The following is a 23225-nucleotide window of genomic DNA, read 5'->3' as shown; positions in this document are numbered from 1 at the left end:
GCGATATCAGCTAGCTCTGGTTGCCATCTGAATCAGCTGGGTGCTCTCCTGGACATGCCAGGTGAAAGATGGAAGAACCAGACAATGACCTGACAGTAAGAGGACTTAAACTTCTTGAGGACATTGAAATCCTTGAGAAAGGATCAAATCCAATCAGGCTATAAACATGGATTTTAAGTGGTGAAAGAAAATGTATGCTCCAAATTTAGATCCTTTTTTCTGAATGAAGAGTTGGAAGAGGTCTGTAATATGGAAACCTACTTACATCTGGCAGTTTAACAGTTGGGATGAGTAGGATGGCAGCCACAGAGCCAGAACATCCTTGCAGGGACCAGCCCGTCCTACTCACATGGTAACAGGCTGCTGCACCATCATCTGCCAGTTTCTACAAGTCTGCTGTGGAAGAAGTCATCTCAGGACTCAGCAAGCTTGCTGGTCTGCTGGAACATTGTTGGGAAAGGACCTGACACCTGAGCATCCTCAGGCAGTTTGTGATTAGAAATGCCTCATAAATATGTGGCAAAACTTTGTTGGTGTGTGTTTAAGTGTATACGTGCTTCTGGATTTACACATAGAAAAATCCATGCTGAATGCATTGTGTTATGTTTCAGGCAGATATGCTGCAAGTTAAATTACAGTGGCAGGGAGATTGACCCCAGATCTGATTAGCATAGAACTGAAGATGTACTCTAAATCATCCTATTTTCTTTATTTAAGAGTTGACTGGAAACAAGTCTGGAATTATTTAAACTGGTACCCTTCATTGTGATCAATAGAAAAGTAAGCCCAGAATTTGTGTGTATAAAATGCTAGTTGTTCTTTTCAACTTTCTTTGCAGTAAATGAGACTGCAAACCTTATCATTAGAAACACAAGTTATCTTCTTGGAGTCAGTGATTATTTGTGTGAGGAAGACTGGAGTACTTGAACTGACATTCAACAGCATTAAAGGAAAAAGGCCTTTCCTCTCCTTTGCCTGTATTGAAGAAGAAATTTTTATTTCATATTGGAGACAGATATGTCCAGCTACATCAGTTCCACATCTCTATGTAATTGTAAGCCTGTTAGAATTCAAAGTGTATTTCCCTTTGTTGCCCTCCATGATCTTTGCATCATACAGAAATGTTGTCTCTGATTGTTACTGAGTTGATACAGATCAAAAAGTATGGCAAATTTTCAGGACAAACACTGGAATCAGACCTGCTGAACTGCTTTGGACCATGAGAGGCACACCGGATTTGTGTATGAGAATAGAGAGACATCAACTGCCTTGAGATACATGAGAGATGGAGACATGTCTAACTTCCATTCTGCTCCCAGTCTGTTTGACAAGTGCAGCAGTGGGGCAGAATTGATGATCAGGAGGTGTGCTTTCCTCTGGAACTCTGGCTAATAAGTCCTAGCTGGTGGGCACAGGACCAGTTGCAGTGAAGTATGGCAGCCTATGTTGGGCTTCAGGAATCCATGCTCCCGGCAGCACCTCAAAATTCATTCATTGCTGTGCTTTGTGTGTTCTTACATGTTCATGTGTTGTTGGGACTAGTCTAGGAGTGACATGAGTGTCACATTGACAGCATGGGAAAGATAAATGTAGATTTGGAGTTGCAAAAGTATATAGATGACATGAAAGGGAGAAACACATCAAAGTGCTGAAATATCAGTGCATCAGTGCTAAAACACCTCTTGCTATTTCCTTGCGTGTATAACAATAACAGACACGATTCTTATTCTGTTTAAAAACATGCTTTTAAATTATTCTCCTCAAACCCTTTTTTCCTTTTTTTTTTTTTTTTTTTTGTAATGGCTTCCAAAAAATGTATAACAACATGGGGATAAATCCAGCCTCATTACTGACTAGTATTTCTCCATTGGCCTGTCATTTTCACTTGTCTTGTCTTGGAAAGTGAACTCTTGAGGTAAAGATACAATTTTTTATAGCACCCGTCACAGTGTGTTCAAGTTCATGGTCATGTTCATGCTAATATATAATAAATAAATTTAAAATCTGTTAATAGACTATATTCAAGCGGATGTTCAAACCTGAATAGTAGTCACACCAAAAACATCACAAAAAGGAGGTGCACAGGAGATTAATCTGACAGCCTCATTGTCCTTTAGGCAGATCTCGTACACATGATAGCTGTTGGGATTATTTTCATACCAAAGATGAGCACATTGTATAACTAGTACAAGTTTGTAATGTGATATTATAGAAAACCACGTTAACAGAATTTTGGATGGCAGATGCAAAGGCTTTCAAACAGCTGTGGTGATGGGAATTACCAGAAAAGGTTAAAACCCAAACAGTAATGATGTCTGGTAATAACTCATTTCACCTATCATGTAATTGGAATGAATAGACAAAATAAGTCAGGATAAAGCATGGCAGGAGATGATCATAAATGACAATACAAAATAATTTTTCTGTGGTAGATGGTTTGCTTAGGAGGGGTGGGGGTAAAAAAGGCTTAGCAATTAAAAATAGTAATTATATCTCTTAAAACAGCAGATACCTCTTTATCTAATACACAGCATACAGAGCCACCGACCTCTGATTACTGAATCTCAATTTAAATTTCTCTAAAATTATTGCAAAATGAAGTATGGCTTATTTTTGTTGTTTAGAGCTGATCAGACTAATCCTAAAGTATTTACAAGGCTTTTCCCCGCTAGGTTGTGAATATCACTTGACAAAAAGCAGTGCCACTTCTTGTAGCTGCTCTCCAGTAGGCTGAAAGATTTAGCATCTGGACAAAACTCTGGCAGAACTTTCTCTGATTTCAGATGATAACATAAATGTATCTGTACTTCTGTAAAATTCTTTCTGCAAGAAGATTTTCCCCTTCCTCTTCCCTTTCCCCTGTGCTAACGGGTCAAGTTTTGAATAGATGTTTTCATTACCCAAAACTTAGAAATTAAGAACTGAAATATCTTACAGCCAAAAGAGGTTATTAAAGACCCCAACTGAAGTTTTTTGTCAGTTCACTACAATAATTAGTCAAACACTATATTCAAGTACCTCTAAATGAGGGAATCTGGATTTGGACAGGGTATTAACTCTGGCTTGGGAGGACAATGCAGGTGCTGTTGTCTTGACTCTTAAACATCTGCTGTATTCCAGCTGGCTGGTGTGTGTGTAAAGTACTCTGGGTACATATGTAGGAGCAAGAGTCATCTATGAACTAGTAAGTTCAACTAAACAAAAGCTTTTTAGGGAAAATGGAACATATTAATCTCCATCTTTCACATCCTAAACCTTAATCCCAGAATAACCTTTTAAGCTATTTTCAAGATTTGGCATCCTTAAGACTAGTGTCGTTGAAAGTAATCTTCTCCCAGAGCTCATACTGTGCTGATTGTGATAGAACATTCAGGTATTTATGTAATAAATTCATTTGAAATATTTTTTTAGATTTGTCAAAAAACAGTACAATTAATATTCATTCTCTGTTTGAGGTCTTAAAATTAGATCTGTGATTAACCTTTTATCACCTAAATATATTGACTGATAGTCATGCTTGTTAAAAATAGCATTTATGGTTCTGAATGCTAGTCTAATTTGACAATCTTACACCAGTGTTTTGAGTCTATTTCTTAATGTTTTTTGTCATGTCTTTCCCTTTTAGGTCTCCATGTGCTCTGTCTTCACAGATGATAGAAACAGACAAGACCAGTAAGTGTATTCAGACTTCTCTCACCTTATTTCATAGGCTTTTGACAATGTGTTTGACTGTTTTCTTAGATCTCTGGGGAGACATCTGTGATTTGCCAAAAGTCTTGGTACATTTGAGTTATATGTGCCTTGGGGCAGAAAGAAAAAGGTTTTGGATTTAACCATAAGTCTTCTAAGGAGATACTTTCAATGCTTTTAGTTAAGACATGTTTTAAAAATGTTTAAATGGATGACTTCATGCTTCATTTTATGGCATTCCTGGAATACTGTTACAAATACAATAAATGTTCATTTAATCATGAATACTATGCTAGTTGTCATTCGTGAGAGAGTGCAATAAAGTCCTCACAAGTTCTAAATGGCCTATTTTATATAGAATACAATATCCTTGAGCTATAGCAGTGATGTTCATGTTAAACTCAAGGATTTAAGTTTTAAATTGAAGGGTCTTTCTCTTATTTCGCCATGCACATGACTTCCCGTAGAAGTTAATCTCTAAATGCACTGAGTATTCCCATTTTATAACATATTTTATAGGGAAGATAATTGCTCTTGTGCTGCTCTTTGGTCCAATTCTGTTGAGTTTATTCTAGAAATCTGTCACCTATAAAAGCTAACAAGAACATCCACAACAGTTTTGCTGTGGTGGTATTGCCTAAACACAGGAATGGAACCAGATATTGTCCATAGTTTATGTATATTCTTTGTGATGTTTATTATTTTAAATAAGTTATTTTTACATGTGTTCATCAAAATATGACTCCTCATCACAGTTTTCTAAGCCAAGCCTGTAATATACGTGATTATGGTAATTTAAAAATGAAACATAATGTGGAAAAAGAACACGATAAACTCAAATCATCTTACTCTTTATGGCTCTAGTAAATATCATACCTTAGGCTAGACTGAAAGTGTTTTGAGTTTCACATGCAAAAGTCTATTTTGAAATGAGTCAGTCAACAGGCTTTTCCTTACTCATTACCATTTAGCCTAAAGATCTTAAGAATCTGGTTTTGTTTCATTATCAATTTATTTCTGAGAAAATCGTTGTCCTTATGTAGTACTGAAATCATAATTTCCCTTCAGTTTGTAACTGGGACAAAAGGAAATTATCTACCAATTTTATGAAATTAGTTCTGTTCCTGGATCTCCCATTCTCTGTGTGATGCCTTGACCTGGTAATTATTATAACAGATACTCCTCAAAGAGTCTCAGAGAGGAGCAAAAAAGACTGTTCATATTAAAATCAAGCAATCAGCTAGATAGTTTAGTTGTCTTTATTTGAGGGCAGTAAATCTTTTTAGCAAGTGGAATAAACCAGTAAGAATAACTAGGAAGGCATTTAGGGAATTACACAAAGGGTGTGTGGTTTAGACCTTTTCTGGAACGCAGGCTGCAGTTTAGCTGTCGAGTCACTATCATTCTCCTCAAAGGTGAAATGATTTAGAGGCCTAGAGAAACTTAATTTTTCTTGATCACCATGTGCAACCTGGAATTTTAATGGCAGGCATAATTAATTCTTCTGATGTTAATCATCAGGGCTGGGCTCCACAATTATCAGCCTAGTGCAGCTGGGGCATGGTGCAGACATGAAAAATTAGGAAAATGAATCAGTAATAGGGTGGCAGATTTAATCTGCATCATGAAAACAAAGTTAAAAAGAGGGAGATCGAGAGAATTTCAGCTGAAGCTTTTGTGCCAATGAGCACTGACAGAACTGAAAAATGTTGCCGATGTCCAAAGTGATTGGTAATTACCAAGCCATTGAATTTTTTATTGTCAATTTATCATTGCGCCAGAGGTTAAATTTAACATCTTCTTCTAAAGCCATCACTCTAGGAGGAAGGCAAGCTTTGCATCACGTGGACCAGGAGTCAGTGAAAGGTTAATCAGGTATTCCTTTAGTTTGTGTGTGCTTCCAAATCAGTCTTTCCTTTTGTGTCCTTTATGCTGCATAATACTGTGGGGTATTTTCTAATTTATATCACCTGTACATTTCAGAAAAATATTAGATTGCATTCCTCAGCACAGCACCATCTGCCTTGCTGTCTATTTATAATGTTGTATTTTCATACTTCCCCAGGCAAATTTTACACACGTTTCAGTATGTATATGGAAATGTTATATATACAAAGAACTGTATGATACAAGGCGGGCATTTCCCAAACAGGGAAAAATATAATCTTAGTGTCTGAATGTACTGCAGGAAATAAAAAAAAAATCCAATATAATTTGTTTTGCTATTTATTTATTTATTTAATTATCAACTGTGTTATTTGGTTTGCATTTGATTTTTGCTTTGTTCTGAAGCAGTGTTGTTTGAGAATGATCCAGTTTAAGATCAGGGAATGTTTGGAATGGTAAAAATGGATTTTGGACTGAAGGACTGTGAGGGGAAGGCTGTTTGCATTTTGCATCTTGTATGATTCTGAGTACAGTTTTGGCACATAGCAAGTAAGAAATATTCTCAATTTGTAAAGGAAGCTCATGTTTTTCTTTTGAATCTTTCCTCCTCAAGAATATTTAGTAAATGGTAGGGTCTCTTTTGGTGCAAGAGCCCTAACAGACTGAGAAAAACACAGTATTGAAACATCCTTTTAGTAGAAATATGTGACAGAAATATGCATTCATGTGTTAGGGACTAAATTGAGCCCTGAAGTAAGTGAAAATGTGTTCAATAAAATAATAGGATTTCTGCTTCTCTGTTTATAGGTTCAGATCTGCCCTAAAAATTCCAGATACATATTCTTAAACTCCTTGCTAGGTTGCTGTCTTTTAATGCAATGTTAAATACAACTTCTGTCTACCTAAATTCCTACCTAAATTCTGCTCAGTAATCTCACTTCTGTTTTCTCTATTTTTTTTTCATTGAATGTTTATTATAGATTCCAGACTGTGCTCCGATTAAAGGAATTGTATGCATTTTCTATAAATTAAAAATGGAAATGGCCTTTAGGGGAGACTCAGTAGAGGAATCAATGCATGCATTAATTACTGCAATTCATTACCCAAATAAACACAAGACTCAGCCTTTTGCTGGATACAAATTTAGGGACATATGATGTTTACAAGAGACAAAGGCTTGTGATCCTGCTCATGTTAATCTACAGATCAAAGTATGTGAGCCCATTTCTAGTGGAGGCTCCTTTGGGGATACCATAGCTAGGATCAATCCCCCCATGCAGGCAGTGAATTATTGCTGCTGAATACAAAAGCTGCTCACGTGACATCACTATTCCCTAACAACAAGGATACTTGCTCCAGATAGTGCTTTAAAAGGGCATATTTTCTTGATACCTCAGTTTTCTATAATTAAACTCAAATAATAAAGCAATAGCTGTACAATGACCACTGATTCACTTCATTAACAAAAATATTTCACAGTTCATAGCAATACTCAGTCATTTGGAAGAACACAATGAAAATATAATCTTTAGCTTCCCAGAGGCTTTCTAGAATATAAACAGAGAGTTAGAAGATATATAACAATTAAAATTATATAGAAAAAATCAGTTATTTGTTGAAAAGCTTTGCTAATTTTCTGAATTAGCATCCTTTCTTTTCCTTAAGAAGAGACTAGAAGAATATTGGAATAATGCAAATTTCCCAACAGCATCTGGATGCATTTCTTCATCATATTTTATAGATGGAGAATAAATTACAGTATGAAGGCTTCTGTTCAAACCAAGACACAGAGCGTGATTTGAATCTTTGAGCATTTTGCCTGCCATTGTGGGTGCAGGCTCACCCCCAGTCTCAGCAGCTCACAGCACAACACCAGCCTTTTCCTTCTTTCCTGTTGGAACACTCAGCTATTTTAATGGGATTCTGACCAAAACTGCAACTAATTAAGAATCAATTCAGGACCATTAGTAAGTGGGACCAAGGTAGCCAGCATTGCATATTTCAAAAGAGTTCACTTTAATGAGAGGAGTTCTTGGACAGGGGAAGAAAAACCCCACAAGCAGATTAAAGATAGTGTAGGGACCTTCTCCAGTTAAACTAAACAACTAATGCTACACAGAAAGATGCTGAACTTGTAGTCCTCTCTAATTGATCTACTTACTGTTCCTTGGGAAACTCAAAACAATAATGAATGCAGGTATTAAGTGTGCATTACTCATTCAACAGCTATTTATAAACATTAGCAATTGTTACATTTTGCAGGCTTTCTTTGTCGGAGAAACATATGTTATCTTTTTTTCAGACATATAAACCTTAGAACTGTCAAACCATTTTTGCTTCTTTGGGCTTTGTACTTCTGTGACATCTGTTTATCTGCACTGCATTGCCTGCAGATGGGATTTTTAAAATTTGTTAGAGGGGTTGGGATGCCATATTTTTGACAGCTGTAGTTTTGCTTCACCACATAGCAAAACTTTGCTAAAAATGCAGGGCTTTGAGGGAATGATTTCATTGTCATTATTTCATTAGTTGTATCAATATTTCCCCCTTATCTCTTGCTATTGTGAGTTATGTTAATGAACTGGTAGCATGTAAATATAATCATTTTAGGAGAAATAGAAAAAGCAATATATGGCTGATTGATTTGAATTATTAGAGGGAATGGATGCAACTATATTGATATAATCTGATATTAAAGAATTAAAATCACTATACAGTAAATTGAAAGCACAAACCTGAATATATTATGTGGTAAGTCCTAAACCTCACACTGACCTCAGCTCATGAGAAACTGCTTGGGCAAGGTTTCTGGTTTGAGACAAAATGAACAGAGAGACAAATCTGTGAGATTAAATCTGTATGTTTGAGAAAATATATGAAGAGTTGTTTATATTCCCAGCACAGGAACATGAACGCATACCTAGTGCAACACCTTTGTAGTTGATACATATTTAAGATATTTTGTAAAGTTAATAATTTACACAGGGATTTCTAGGAACCTTCATTATTTTAAAATAAATTTGGCCACAGAGGAGAGAATGTGATAGACTATCTTTCCAAAGATAGTCTATCACATTGTTTGAAAAAATATAATCTTGTTTGAAAAAATTTAATCTTGGCTATTTAATTTTTTTTTATTTTATTTTGTACTTGTAACTTGTATTTCTAAACAAACAGTGGGCAACATTCTCTTGCATTCAATATCAATAAGAACAATGAAAAAGAGCCAAATAAATTTTGGAATATTTCTCTTTGTAGGAAAAGTAGGCCCTAGTCAGGAGCAGAAGGGTGTCCCTGTCACTGGCATTTACCTTAGTCCTTGTTCTGCATACAGGTGCTCTTAATACAGAGACTGTACACCTTGGAAGTCCTGGTTTTATAAGCTATATCTTTATAACCAAGCTTCTTTGGCTTCTGTCAGAAAGTAAGCAGGATTTGTGTTTATAATGACAGGGAACAGTGTGAAAAACAGAGAAAAAAAACAGAGAAAAATAATTTGGGGAGAGAGGAAAAAGGCTACTTAAATGAGGCTGGAAATAGATTTGGACTGTCTGTCAAATGTGCTTTAAAAAAAAAAAGGATCTTACTTTCATATTGCATTATTAGTGACCTCAGATATATGTTGACATTTAACAGGGAAAATATCTGACAGATCAGCATTTGTGAACTCTTTATTTTTTAAAAAAAGAATCAAACAAGTAATTTCAACTCTTTCTATTCTGTGGGTTGTGTTGTGTGCTAAGATCTGAGAAAGATAAAAATACAGAGTCCTTCCACACTCTGGTCAAAGCTTTTGGTTTTTACAAAATAAATGGAATGGAATGGAATGAAATGTCACTTGTATAGAAGGATGTTTGGAATGGGGACAGGCCAGGGGAGGTGTGACCGGTATTTCCATGCCAGTGGAGGTCAACAGACCCAGAGTCAAGCAAGCCTCAGAACAACTCCAAGATACTATGAAAACTATTTCAGATACATGTACAGCTACTCCACAACTCATGGGAAGAGACTTCTAGCGACCTGACCTGTGCCAAAAGACACAAGCAATGTCCTCCTTTTTTTCTGTGGTTTTAAGAATTGATCTGTATATTTTAAAATTTCTATTTTACCATCAGTTAGAAAAGTAAAACCTATTTACTTGAGCTGAAAGAGGTTGAGCACTTTTATCACTTCCATCTTCTGGACTTTATTTTTGCACATGTATAAGCTGTGAGGATCTCCTTATGCTCACTTATGGTGAGCCTGTTTAGCATAACAATATATCTGCAGAACCATCAGTACTGCCAAGTTCAAGCCTCCTTCCCAGTTTGTAGGTGATGTACTTTAGGTTTTGTTTAAATATATGTTCTTTATACATCTTCAGTTTCTGACATCTTCCTGACTATTCCCTCTGTGAACCTCAAGTCATGGTGTGATGCGGGTGCATTGTGTTTGGGGTTTTCTTGGTTTTGTGTGGTTTTTTACATGTAGGCAGTTATTGTATAATAATGTCTCACAGGAGCTTGGAAAAAAGTATGATGTGCTACTGAAGATCCTACATCAGCTAATTAATGTCTTGTTCACCAATATTTCTGATACTATGGAAACTGAATAAGTTTGAATTGCTATTATTTTTTATTTTTACTTCTTGGCACGCATTTACTGTACGCTTTCCCATGCAGTTTGCCAATAACTTTTTGCATGACTGCCAGCATTATGGAGAGTCCAAGTGTACAATTACCTTTGCCTTCCTTTCTGAAATTCATGAAATGCATTTCACATCCTTGCAGGGAAGATCTTTCTATCTCTATTCAGGGATTGGAGAAGGTGAAATACAGTGGGAAGTGCAGTTCTTTTCCTTCCTCTTGTCAGATAAGTTGCATTGCTCTATTGGCTCTCCTCAAGGATGCATTCCCAGAGGACTGCCCTGCCTCTGTTGCAGAAAGGGCGAATGGCTCCCTCAGGGATGAGGAAGCCAAGGGTGGTCACAATAGAATGCAGGCAGAGACTCCACTGGCAGGGCCAAGCCCTGCAGCGCCTGAGCCAGGAAAGCACAGCAGGGAGGGACAGTAACAAGAGCTATTGATAGAACAGTGATGACTGAGGCAAAAGAAAAGTAACAAGTCAAGCTGGAACTCAGTCTGGGAAATTGAAGTAACAATTCAGTAAGTCTAGGAAAAAGAACATATAGAGTACGTCAGGCAAGGAGTGGGTACCTAACCCAAACTAAATGAGCCTCCTGAAGCTGTGGAAGGGGGTCTTGTGAAGGCCCTAGATTAGGCAGATAAGGTCTGTTAATGCACTGAAAGCTGAGGCAGAAGTTTATCATTTACCATTCAGTCTGCATTTGCTCTGCTTCTTCCAACAACTGAAATTTTTCTTCCTTTGTCTCCAAAATATAACTTCCACTATGTCTCTGAACTTCCCAATTTGTCCTCTACTCCCCACCTCTGCCTTTCTTCACTGGTCTAAGACTTTTAATGCACAGTGACAGCAAGAACAGTAAAACCTTGTTATAATGTCACTTGAAGTTTGGATAGAAAATAACATTTATTTTAAAAATTCCATGACCTCGTAGCGATTTTGCTGTTGGCACTGTGCTGCATACCATGGCTACTTAGAACTTCATCGCCCCAGCAAAGATTTTTTCAAGTTCTCAAACCAAGGAGTGGTTTCTCAAGAAAGACCAGAACATCCCTTGTGTTTGCTGAAGGAATGATGTTTACAACACACTGCTGAACCCACCTGATACTCTCCAATAGAAAGCAGGGGTCCATGTGCACTCAATATTGTTTTAATAAATCATAGCCATAGAGGGGGATGACGAAAGAAGGACAGTCAAGAAGTAGGTGTGTTAACATTCATTTGAGATTATTGTTGCTATTTTTGCTAAAGCAGCCTGCTGGTGCTCTGACTTTGTTGCATAGCAAAGCAAGGCCACAGAGCACTGAGGAGAAAGAGAAAAGCAGTGATGTAAGACTAAGGCAAGGAACAGCATTATTAGGAATTGAACTGAACAATGGCAACAATGACATATCAGCCCATGTTTTGCTGGTGCTGACTCAGTGTTCAAAACCAGGCTTTGCAGTTTTACATACAGACACCTCCAATAAAGTGTTTTTTCTATACAATATATAACTAAGTAGGTTAACTTATGAGATAAACATGCAACTTGACTTTAAAATACCTCACTAGTTTTTAGACTGATAATGCTGTAGAGAAGAAAAATCTTTGTATTGAAAAAAAACCCCAAACTAAACACAACCTAAAATTCTGTCATCTCCTCCCCTGGCCCTAACGCAGGACTAACTTCCTGAGGAAATACAGTCAAGGACAGCCCAGCTTAATTCTGTAACTTCTGTTCCAGTGGCACAGCAAAAAAGGCTTTTTGAATTTACTGTCTTCTTAGAAAAGAAAACTACATCCTTTAGATTTTTTTAATTAACTAGTGTTGTGCCATGTCACTAGCTCTCTTTTTGTTCCACTTAGGGAAAGTCTGCCTTATTTACAGCTGTTGAACCAGCTTAGTTCCCACATCTAAAAAAAATAAGACCAAGAAATACATGAGGTACAATGAGCTTGGAGATATTATAATCTACATCCCAAATGAGTTTCTCAGGTTCTCTTGGGAAAAAGCTTCCAAGGTTAGGGATACTTGAGTAAACTTCAGAGATGAGGATTTGCTGTGTAATTGCAAAGCCTTTGGACTTCTCTCATGATTTGAGGGGTTTGGTGGTGTGGACAGCATGTACAAGACCAAACTACAAAGTTTTCCATTGGGAATTCCCTGTCAATAACCTTTGCAAGCCATTACCATCAGGTGAATGGAAGGACATATACAGGTGAAATAGTAATGGCAGGTGAAGACTTGCCCTTACAAGAGGCAGAGGGCTGTTAAGACAAATCATGCCATGCAATGCTGTGTGCAACTGATCACTGCTACTAGGAAGAGCACAAGGGACACTGGCACTTGGGTTAAGCAAAAGCAGTATAACTAGCCACTCATTTGAAACTCTGAATATCTGTAAACCTCATCTGTTTTGTGTTCATAATCCGTTCCTGGTACCAAGTCATGCTGAAGTAATTCATTCACCTGTAGAAACTTGTCTTGTCAAACTAATTTGCTAGGTTGGAATATGGAAAACATAAAGTATTCAAATGGCAGTAATTTTGATCCCAACATAAAAACTGTGTAAACGAAGATCCTTTTATTTTGATCAAACTACATGGTCACTGCACCTGCTCTGAGCAAATGAAGATCTATGGGATGTGTTTGTAAAAACCAGAATGCACAACTAGGGACTGAAAACTGAATGCAGGGGCCATCTAAACTACACATATCTTTTAGTGAAAATGAGATCTGTTTGTATGATTGATGCTTTGTTTGTTAACCTCCTTCAGGTAAAACATTTGCTTCAGGAAAAAACTTTAGGGCTGGTCTTTTTGAATAATTTCTTTCTTTCTTTCTTTCTTTCTTTCTTTGAGGGAAGTAAAAAGGGTCCTAAGAGCAGTAGTGTGTAAAGACAAAGCCAGGCTGAATATTTTATCTTACCAATGATATGCAAGTGTTAGTCAAATGGAGAGATGACAGTGAAATAAGGAAACAATTAAACTTCAATAAAACAAAATAAGGAATAGCATTCCAGTCAGATCTAATCACATTATGTATAGCATAACTTTCAATTGAAAGTCCATAAAACCCAACCACACCTCAGCCAGTTTGTCTGGCATCTGTCCTGTATAATAACCTAGAGGTTCCTTGTGGCACAGCTCCAAGTTAGTTTGAAACCATGTCTGCAGTGGGGATGGCACTGAGCCATGTTTCCAAAGAAGTAGAATAATTTTTCTGGTGGGAAAGGTCAGGCAGTACAGCACCATGAGGAATGAGATTCCCTTTTTCGGCTTTTTCTCCATTCTCAATCCTGCAAATACATCTCTTTTAATAGTAAAATTCATTCAAAAACAGAAAACCTAACATTAAAGCAATTTTAAAGATCTATTTAGACTGACAGGCATCAGAAAATCCAGAACCCAGGCAAACTGGGTTGTATTGCTATAAAACTTGCAAAGAATTTTCAAGTTGCTGGTTACCTTTCTCCTGTCCTGTAAGTCTCCTTCCAATCAAGTTTTTTAAACTCTTATCAACAACTGTGAAAAAGGAGAATGTAATGGATTCTTATTCCCATGTTCTGTATTTGATATGTGCAAATATATGCATGAATATTGTAGTTAATTTGCATTTATCTTCCATTTTAAATAATAATCTTATTCATAATGCATAAATGGATTCCATATGCTATCAGGCAAATCATTTCTAATTTTCTTTATGGAAGCACATATGGGAACTGTATTCACCCAGGGTCAAATCCTGGCTCCATTGAAGTCAATGGCAAATTTCCCACTAATTTTGCAAGGGCCAAGATTTCACCCTTGATGTTCAGCCACCCTAATAATACAAAGAGCCAATGTTGTTCTCTCTTCTCATATGTCAGATAAGTTTGAACAAGAACTAAGTTATCACTGAATTAATGTAGTCCATCCCTCTGCATTTTCTAGCTTGCATCAAATTCTTTGCTTGGGGTGAGTGGAATTCACATTTACAGATATGGTAGCCACACAGTTTTCTGTAAATGTTCTCAGTACCAGCTATTTCAGAGACTTTGCAAAGACAAGCAGAGCAGGTCACTGGGAAATGACATAGGAGCAAGCATTCTCTGGAGAGGAAGGGCAATAGGGAGCTTTCCTGTGGTTGGAAGCATTTCTTAGGGAACTGGGTCTGTGGCATCTTTTGACAGTTTATGGGTCGTGATTGCATCTGGTCTAACAGAAAGGGATTTTTTGCCGCATTGCTCATTCTCTGTGGCTCTGCCTGGAATTTAGCAGATGTGTAGAAAGTGGATTTCAAGCACTCAAATTCTTGCAATCTGAATTTTTTCCCCAGGGCCCCTAACTTGCTTCTCTATAATGTGAGAGGAAATGCCCCCCTGGTGGCTAAAATGGTGTCCACTGTGAGATGGAGGCGCGTCCAGTCATTTGTCATCAGTGCAAATCTTGGATTCATGGCTAACATTGTGCAAGCCGTCCATGCTGCTTGAGAGAAGATACCTCTTCTGTGGCTCATGTGGAGCAGAGATAGAATTCTTGTACTTTAGTTGAACTTGGTGAGAACCAGAAGAAAGTTCAAATTCCTCTTAATTTCTGTGCTGGATTTACAGCATTACAGCATTCCTCTGCCACCTAGAAAAGGGATACGCATTGAGAGAAACTTTTGTGAAACTGACTGGATCATTCTGTTGTGTCTTGAGTTAGATGAAACTTTGTATCATCTTTTCCAGAGATGGGTGGCTGATTTCCAGGACTGACCTAGATTCAAATTCAAGCATCTCTAAAATTCACACAAGTTAAGCTTCTGAAACCTTTTTGTTTATTAAGTGTTTTAAATATGTGTAAGCAAACCCTTCGTTTTCTTGCCAGAGCCAGGCTAGACATCAGTAGGAATTTTTTCACTGAAAAGGCTGTCAGACACTGGAACAGGCTGCCCAGGGAGGCGGTGAAGTCACCATCCCTGAAAGTGTTCAAGAATTGACTGCACATGGCACTTAGTGCTGTAGTTGACAAGGTGGCGTTTGGTCAAAGGTGGGACTCAATGATCTTAGTGGTCTTTTCCAACCTTAATTTTTATGATTCTACAAAGTAACTGACATTCTGGCTAACAGAAAAAAATGGAAATCTTTCACTTAGCATATATACATTTAAAAAGGTTCATCAATTAAAAATAAACATCAGTTTGAAATTAAAAACCAGAAATTTCCAGTTAGAGAGAGAAAAGACATTTCTGGCCTTTTTTCTCCCTTTTTGACTGTAAATATTAGTCTGGCTCAACTAAGATTCTTGAAGCATTGTGGTTAAATTGTTGTTTTGACAAATCAATTTATTATTTGAATTTATGAAAACATGTTGCTCAGCCTAATTGATTGTTAAGATCCATTGTTTTGGAGTCATTTCACTAGAAAAAAAATCCTCATTAAGCAAATCAGCCAAGCTCTTGCCTGGTGGAAATATCAGCATCATCTACCAGCACCCCCGACAAGATCTCTGGGGTCACCACCACCGCACTGCTGTCTGCTGAAGCAGACGTGTTCCGTGTGTAAGGACTGTGGGATTAGGCATCATGTTTTATGTGAGAAGATGAACTAAAGAGCTGGAATAATAAATTATATTAATAACTTGAGTTTTAACTAATTTATCTCTGCAAGGTATTATTCCATTTTATTTTGTCTGCATTTTTATTTTCAGCTCTAAGACATGACAAGATGTGAATTATGATCTATTCATTCATACTCAGTTTCAACACAACTGGGTGTGAATTAATACTCCATAATTCATATAGTGGAGTCTCTTATTACAATTATAAAATTTTATTAGAAAATGTTTTTTAATATTTATATTGTTAATTAAATGATGATGAGTCTCATAAATTCTGAACAATGAATTAGGTTGTATTAGGCACTATTCAGATTTCATCTGTTAGCCAATCAAGGTACACAGACCTCTCTATCATTAAATATGTTGTATAATAATGTTGGGCCATGAGATTTTTCTTTAGAATAAGGAATTTCTTATTCAAATGGATTTGTCAGAAAATTTTCATTCCTAATTTCTAAACGTAAGGGTCAGTATGGGAATTCTGTTTCCCTTTATAGATGTTATTTCACTGAATATAGCAAAGAGCATTTAATTCTTCATTTGAAATGCAAGTAAACCTCAGGTCACATAAACCTTGGGCAGTTAAGCAGTGTTGGTTTTGAGGGCAGCAGGAGTCTCTCCTGTCTGCCAAGTCTCCTAAAGCACTTTTGTATTTTGGATCTAGCTCTGCATTTCCTGTCCTCATTGTGAAAGTCTCATTCTAGGTCTGTTTGTGAAAGCACTTAAGCACTCAAAGTCGAACATATGCTTCAGTATGTCCTAAATTAAACTGAGATCTGTGGTACTCTCAGGTATATAGAAATTGACGATGAGGTGCGTAGTAGAAATTACAATTTAAGATAGATGTGGATTACCTGACATTATTCAGATAAAGATACCCCAATTCTGATCATTACTCCTGAAAGCAGAGCCATGCCACCTACACAAATGATGTGGAAGAGTGCAGCAGTGAGAGTTAGATAAAAAAGGTGACATGTTCAGTAAAAAAGTGAGTGTATTTAGTTTTAAAATATTGTGTGATAGTAAGAAATAATTAATATACATTCTGTATATTTTTTGATTCTCACATATTTTTCTTACTGGTTTCTTTTGACAATTTCCATTTGAATTTGATTGTACAATGTATGAATTTAATGCCCATAGAAGCTAAATTGCTTTGAGTTAGGTAAAGTGAAGACCTGCAGAGATACACCAATAATTCACCTCCTCCTGAGCCTTTGACATCCTTTTGATTACAGATGGCACAAGGTTTTATCCCAGGCAGAGGTTTGCTGTGCAAGGATTCAGGGCTGAGTTGTTTAAAGCAAGGATAATGTGTGGCAGCATTCTTCCCCCTCAGGTGTTGCCGTTGCGAGAGTGCAGCCACAGTTGCCTACTGCTGCTTTATTAATAATGGAACACTCACAGAAATTCCATGCAAAATTGATTTTTGAACAGTATGTAAGAATCTAATATGAAGTCTTAAAATGTCATTGAAAAATTTGTTTGTAATTCATTTTGTCACTAAGAACTTACTGCCCCACTATAAACAATTTTACTGTATTTCTCCCCATTAAACAACAATTTTTTGCATATTTGTTCAGCCTTCTTGCTGTGACATGCCACTGTGAGCTGATAGATAGATATTTAAATCCATTCGTGGGCTCTGTTTCTTTTGTTGCTTATTCAAATAACAAATGGATATATCATTTTCATCACAGTGCAGGTGAATGGTGTTAATGGTTCATTATCTAACAGAGAATGTTCACTGATGAATTGCAGATGTACTGTTTAGAAAAGAGTGAACATGCTTCTGTGGCTGAAAAAATGGTTCTTTTTCAAGCTCTGAAAAAAAGACTGTCAAGTACAGAGCAAAGATTCCTGGGGTTGAGGCCCAGGACAGGGGAGTGGGAGAGCTTCATTTTCATTGTTTTGGTTCCAGACCTTTCTTTGGGACTTGAAGTATTTTACTTGATTTAACCTTCTCTTCACTGACCAAAACTTTGTTGATATAATTGCAAGTGTAACTTTACGTGCAACTCTTAATGTTGCCACTGATTGATAATAAGCAACTACAGATAAACTGTAGGAGCTTTTAGCAGTTTTAAAAGGCTGAAGATATTTTTCTGACTCATTTCTTTATCTCAAAAATTGACCTGGAAATATTTTCACAGTTTGTACAAATTCCACAAGTTCTGTAAGTGTGTATGAACAAAGTATGAACAATCGAAGCTTGGAGTAAATGTCATTTCACATGCAAACAAAACTTGTGGGGCTTGATAATCAGAGGTTATGGCTCTGTATTTCCTACAAACAGCTATACCATGCAGATTTGTTTCTGGAGTTCCTGTAAAACAGGAATTGCTTCTGAAACACAAAAATTAGGCTCCAGAGTATGCTGTTTCCCCTGCATTTTTACTGACTCTCTTCCTGTCTGCCAGAGAAAGCTCTTAACAATTTACACTTTCTCTCCATTCCTTTACTAGTATAATCCAGGTTAAAAGGTACCATGCTGGACTGGATCTCAGGAGATGGGAATTCCATTTAATGTGTCCCACAGTCTTTTTTGATCTGGGAAAGTCACCCTCCTATGCCCACTTCTTACCTGTATGTTTGGGATGGTAATTATGTGCCTTAATTGTCTAACTAGACCATGAGCCTTAGGAATCCAAGTTGTATGTAGAAAGCAGCCAATAATTCTAATTTTAGTAGACACTTTTATGAATGTAAAAATATGTAACAGAAGTGCAAATCTTTTTGTGGAAATGGTGGATCCTTTTCTTTCATGTACAGTCTCCTAAGAAATATGGAACATATGAGGTGAAACTATGGGGTTCTACTACAAAACCTTGAAAACACAGTGTGGAGTTGAGACCTACTGGGTTTTTTTACCTTTCTTCCCTGTCCATGAAATCAGTGGCAGTTTTTGAGAAAAAGAGTACTAAAAAGTGCTTAGAAGGGATGACTCTATGAATCCGCCTTGTGTGCATACTGTTCATTTCAAAAGTCTGAACCTTGGCAGGAAAAATATGGGCTATGAATTGCCTTATGCATATCTTGGCTTCCTGCACTAAATGAAATAATTTGGTAAAATTAAGCAGACCTATTTTGTTTCCTACAATATTTGATGAGCAAGAAAAAGTCTAATGTTTGGCTAATCTTTCAAGAACTATATTGTGCTTTCACTGTTAAGGGAAATTTTTAAGTTAGCATTAGCATGAAAATCTACAGATGTTATCTCTTTATCCTTTGTCTGAGATCAGATTTATCTGAGTAATCAACATTAAAAATGTGTAAATTTGTGGCAAACACAATAAATCTTGAATATATTAAAGAAACAAACAGATGAACCATCTGGAAATGAGATGTAGATCTGAAATAACTGCCAGTGGCACAATCCAAGCATAATCCCTGGAATAATTTACACAGAGCAACTGTATCAAGAGCCAGAACCTATTCTTTTAGAAGGCTGAGTTTAATAATGACTGCACATTATCATTCAACTTGCTGGGTAAATATTGACAAAGGAGTGACACATGCTGTAGAAATATATCTATATCCTGCATTCCCTCTAGGGAAACTTCTGCATTCTGAATTTTCCCTACTATTTTTTTTTTCTATGCCTCTCTCATCTAAAATGACTGCAGTAGGTGCAGCTCTGCAACTACAGGAATCAGCTTGTTAGCTTTGAAATTGTTTTTGATAACTCATACATACACATTATAGGGCATTAGTGATTATGCCTACAAATGCCTATTATGTAAAATAGGATAATTTGATAAATGGAGAAAATTTGGACAACACCATTAAGCGTGTAGACCTTAATTTTGCTGTATATTATTAAGGATTCAAATTTAATTCAACAGCTTTTCTCCTTCTGCTATCACCTGAAAAATATCACAGTCTCACATAATCCCAGTGCAAACTACTCATGATGGTGATCAGTAGATTTTTCTATTATGTGGTTAACTAATGTTATTTAGCAGGGGTTTGTTCTCCTGTAGCACTGGAATGTTTTGACAGCCTGCAATTTCATTGGTAGTGATCATGGAACAACACAAATTAGATATTGTATTCTTTACACCTTTACATTGCTGGCAAAGGTGAGACACCCCAACAAACAATGCATCTTGAGGAATGTTTGCAGGGTATTTAATGGTGAATATATTGCAAACCTGGATAGAAACTGGGTTGCAGTATATCTTAAGTGACTGATTTAAACCCATACCTAATGTATCTTGTAGGTTAGCATTAATTTGACTTGCTGAGTGGATGGAATTTATGGGTATAATGCATTGCACTAGGCAAATAAAAACATCCTCCTTCAGTAATAAAGGTGAAGGCAGGCTCCATACTGGCAAGCCAAGCACTGTCTTCAAAGCTTTAGCTGTGTAATATCCATCTTCTGTAGCACAGAGATGCAACATATTGCAAGTGACCCATCAGGAAAGGCCATTCTGCAATTCTACTTCAGGCTTAGATTTTTAAATTATTTTTTTTAATCTGCACTCAGCATTTGTTTCTTCGATACAATTCCCATTTCCCCCATCTTTTTCTCCTTTCCACTTCTTTATTTTTATTAGCATCTTAGCTTTCTACTCCCTCAGGTATTTCACCTTATTTCAGAAGGTTTGATCACCTTCCTCCTCACTTTTGTTCTTGTCTGATTGGTTCTATAACGCATAACAACAAGTAACATTAAAATATTTGTGCTGCTACTTACCAGTACATCATGCAAACATAATCACAGCAAATACAGACTTTATTCTGGAAAACTTAACAGCTTTAATTAAACTTGCAATTTTAATTAGTTTTCCAGAACAAACCTTGGAAATTAGCATGGAGAAAAGGAAGAGATTTTCCACATTAGCAGGTAGCAGGGTTAGAAATAGAACCTGTCTATATCTTTGACTTATTACAGTACTTTGTCATTCTACTGGTACTTCTTTTGCTTCTACACTTTCCATAAAGAAATCACCCTTATTTTTCCTTTCAGGAAAAGATGATGTTTTTATTGTGAAATCTCTGTTAAAAAGGCAAGGGCTTGGCTTTCTGAAATGACGCTCCATTACACTTGAAGCTGAGTCTCTAAAAAAGACCTAGTTGGGACTGTACTTGAAATATGATGTGTTTGTCCAAAATGTAACCTATTTTGTAGCTTGATGCATCCTCTTCAATGGGAGTTTGAGAACAGTTAAATAATCAGAATAAAATAGTTGTTTCAGTCTGTGCATGGATTGGATGATTGTTTAAACAGGTAGATGAGATTTCCCTTCATTTTTGGGGAAGCTGTATGTGTGTATTTAAAGATTAAAGATGTGTTGAATATTTTTATTCCACTCACTCTCCACACATTTTTTTTTACTTTCAGGATTACTTTTTAGAGGCTGGCAAGTGTTTGCTCTTTCTAAAATCTATGGAAATTATGATCTCTCCGTGTGACTTTGCCTGTGAGGTCAGCCAAAGGATTTTGCCATTGCTGAGATATATTTCTTTTTAAGCTTTAAATATTTGACATCCTAACAAATTCAAAAAAGTTTTATCTTGCAGGAATGACCCAGAGGTTTGTGAATCAAAATAGGGTCTTCCCTCACTAATAATGGAAAGCCTTTGGGTTTTTGGCAGCTGAGGTTTGTTTGTTTGGCATTTTGACCCTGAGCACTCTTAAGCCTACCCAGTTACATCTACTCAAGTGATCTAAACGAACATATTCAAGCAAATGAAGTTCCACAAGTGCTTAAGAGCTTGCTGGCTGACTTTTCGAATGATATGCTCTAGTTCAGCCACAAATTACTTGGCTAGACACTGGAATTGCTGGGTGAAATTCTGTGGTCTGTGTTTTGCAGCACTTCAGACTAGATGATCACATTGGTCCCCTCTGACTCTGAAATACGTGATTGGGTGTTAACCTGCGTTAGCAAAGCCAGGGTGAGGAACACAGGAATTGGGGCTTTAACAAAGTTTGTTTGGGTTTGAATTTTACTTTTAGCAAATGCCCTTATTAAAAAAAAAAAAAAGTCTGCAAACCCTAGAAAACTACTTAACAGTACTTAATCATTTCCCCAGTTCAGTAAAAAGGCAAAAAATGTTGGTTAAAGAGGATAAATTTCCTAACTGCTTTTCTGAGTTCTGCTCCTAGTCTCCATTATGTCCTGTGGGGGCTCCTGATGTTTCTGAACCTGCATGGCCTTAGGTGAACATTTGCTTCTGAGAGATTCATTGAACACAACAGAATATGTTTGAAATCAAACATGAGGAATATCTCTGGGATTTTCAGTCCTTAATTATTGCTGATTCTAGTTACAGGTGTTGTACAGGCTGAAGAGGTCAAAGTCCATCTCTCTTAGCAGTGGTTTGAAATGCAGAATAAAAGGTCATCTTTCTTGTGAAACAGGCGAGGACTGACTGCTCTTGCATGGTTGTTCAGTGGAAAATGTATCTCTCCTCAGCTGTAACTGCTGGGAGTTGTTAGGGTTTCTCTCTACTATGAATTTGGTATTAATTTTCAATTTCGGTGTCTAACTATTTCTTTCTAGTTAGTGAACAGGACTGAATAGTGAAAACCGAAAATGCTAGAATGTGTTTAACAGTTTAATTCACCCAGAAGTGGTAACTCTCGGAGCATCTCTGTTGTTGCCGGTATTGGTGGCTATTATGTGATGTCAGCCCACAATGAAATTCAAAATTTGTCTAAAAAGTAGAATGTGTAAAGCACTTGTGACAGCTTATATCTTCAAGCTGGAGGATTGGCTCACTTAAAGGCTGAGCTTGAGGCAGCTTATATTTCTGCAAAATGAAAGGCTTAGTGCTTTCTCAAATTTTACAATTTTTGTCAAGTAGGTTTTGATGAAAATAAAGTACTGCTGATTGTACAGTGATATACAGAAAGATAAAATGATGAGGTGTTATATTTTTACCTGCACACTGTGGTGAGAAATAATAGATAGGTGAGTTCATGGTCCTCATGTTGTTTCACTGTAGCTCATCCCAATACAGGAATACTATGTCTTAGGCTACAAGGGAGCTCTCTAAATCAAGACAATGTAGTCAAGAACATAAACCATACACTTATTGATCAGAACCACATAGAACTGCTTTAAAAGCTGTCCCTGTATGCACTGAAGTCAATTTATTCCTTGATAATTTCAAGGTCTGATTCAACCTACCAGAAAAGACTGTGCCTAAATTGAACAATAATCTAACAGCTCAGCCTAGACATAGTTGTTAGTTCCAGAAGAAACAGCTGAAATTAACCCTAAAATAGCATTAAAATCTGTGATATTTGTTTTCTTGATTTTTTTTATCCTTTCTCATTTTTCTGTTTAAAGTATGAAGCCATAATTTTAGTCACTATCTCCATATAGTGAATGGTACAACTTATGCACTTCAAATTTACTGTACAAAATGGTGTATAAAGTGTAATCCAACAAAAGTCCACAAAAATGGTGATGGAAACTGTGGTGGGGTGATGCTTCTGCATAATG

General features: G+C 36.8%; 1 long non-coding RNA gene across 1 annotated transcript in view; it reads left to right on the top strand.

Moving 5' to 3' along the window:
• The window catches only part of LOC134420999 (uncharacterized), a 105254-nt gene extending 84065 nt beyond the window's left edge, over nucleotides 1–21189 (top strand). The window contains exons 3-4 of the long non-coding RNA XR_010028485.1: nucleotides 3626–3672; nucleotides 21113–21189. This is a non-coding gene — a long non-coding RNA (uncharacterized LOC134420999). The remainder of the gene's footprint in view (nucleotides 1–3625; nucleotides 3673–21112) is intronic.
• Nucleotides 21190–23225: the final 2036 nt, after the last annotated feature.

Source organism: Melospiza melodia, chromosome 8 (assembly GCF_035770615.1).
Source record: "Melospiza melodia melodia isolate bMelMel2 chromosome 8, bMelMel2.pri, whole genome shotgun sequence".
NCBI lineage: Eukaryota > Metazoa > Chordata > Aves > Passeriformes > Passerellidae > Melospiza > Melospiza melodia.
Note: the sequence above shows the minus strand (reverse complement) of the source record. Positions and strands in the feature narration are given on the sequence as shown.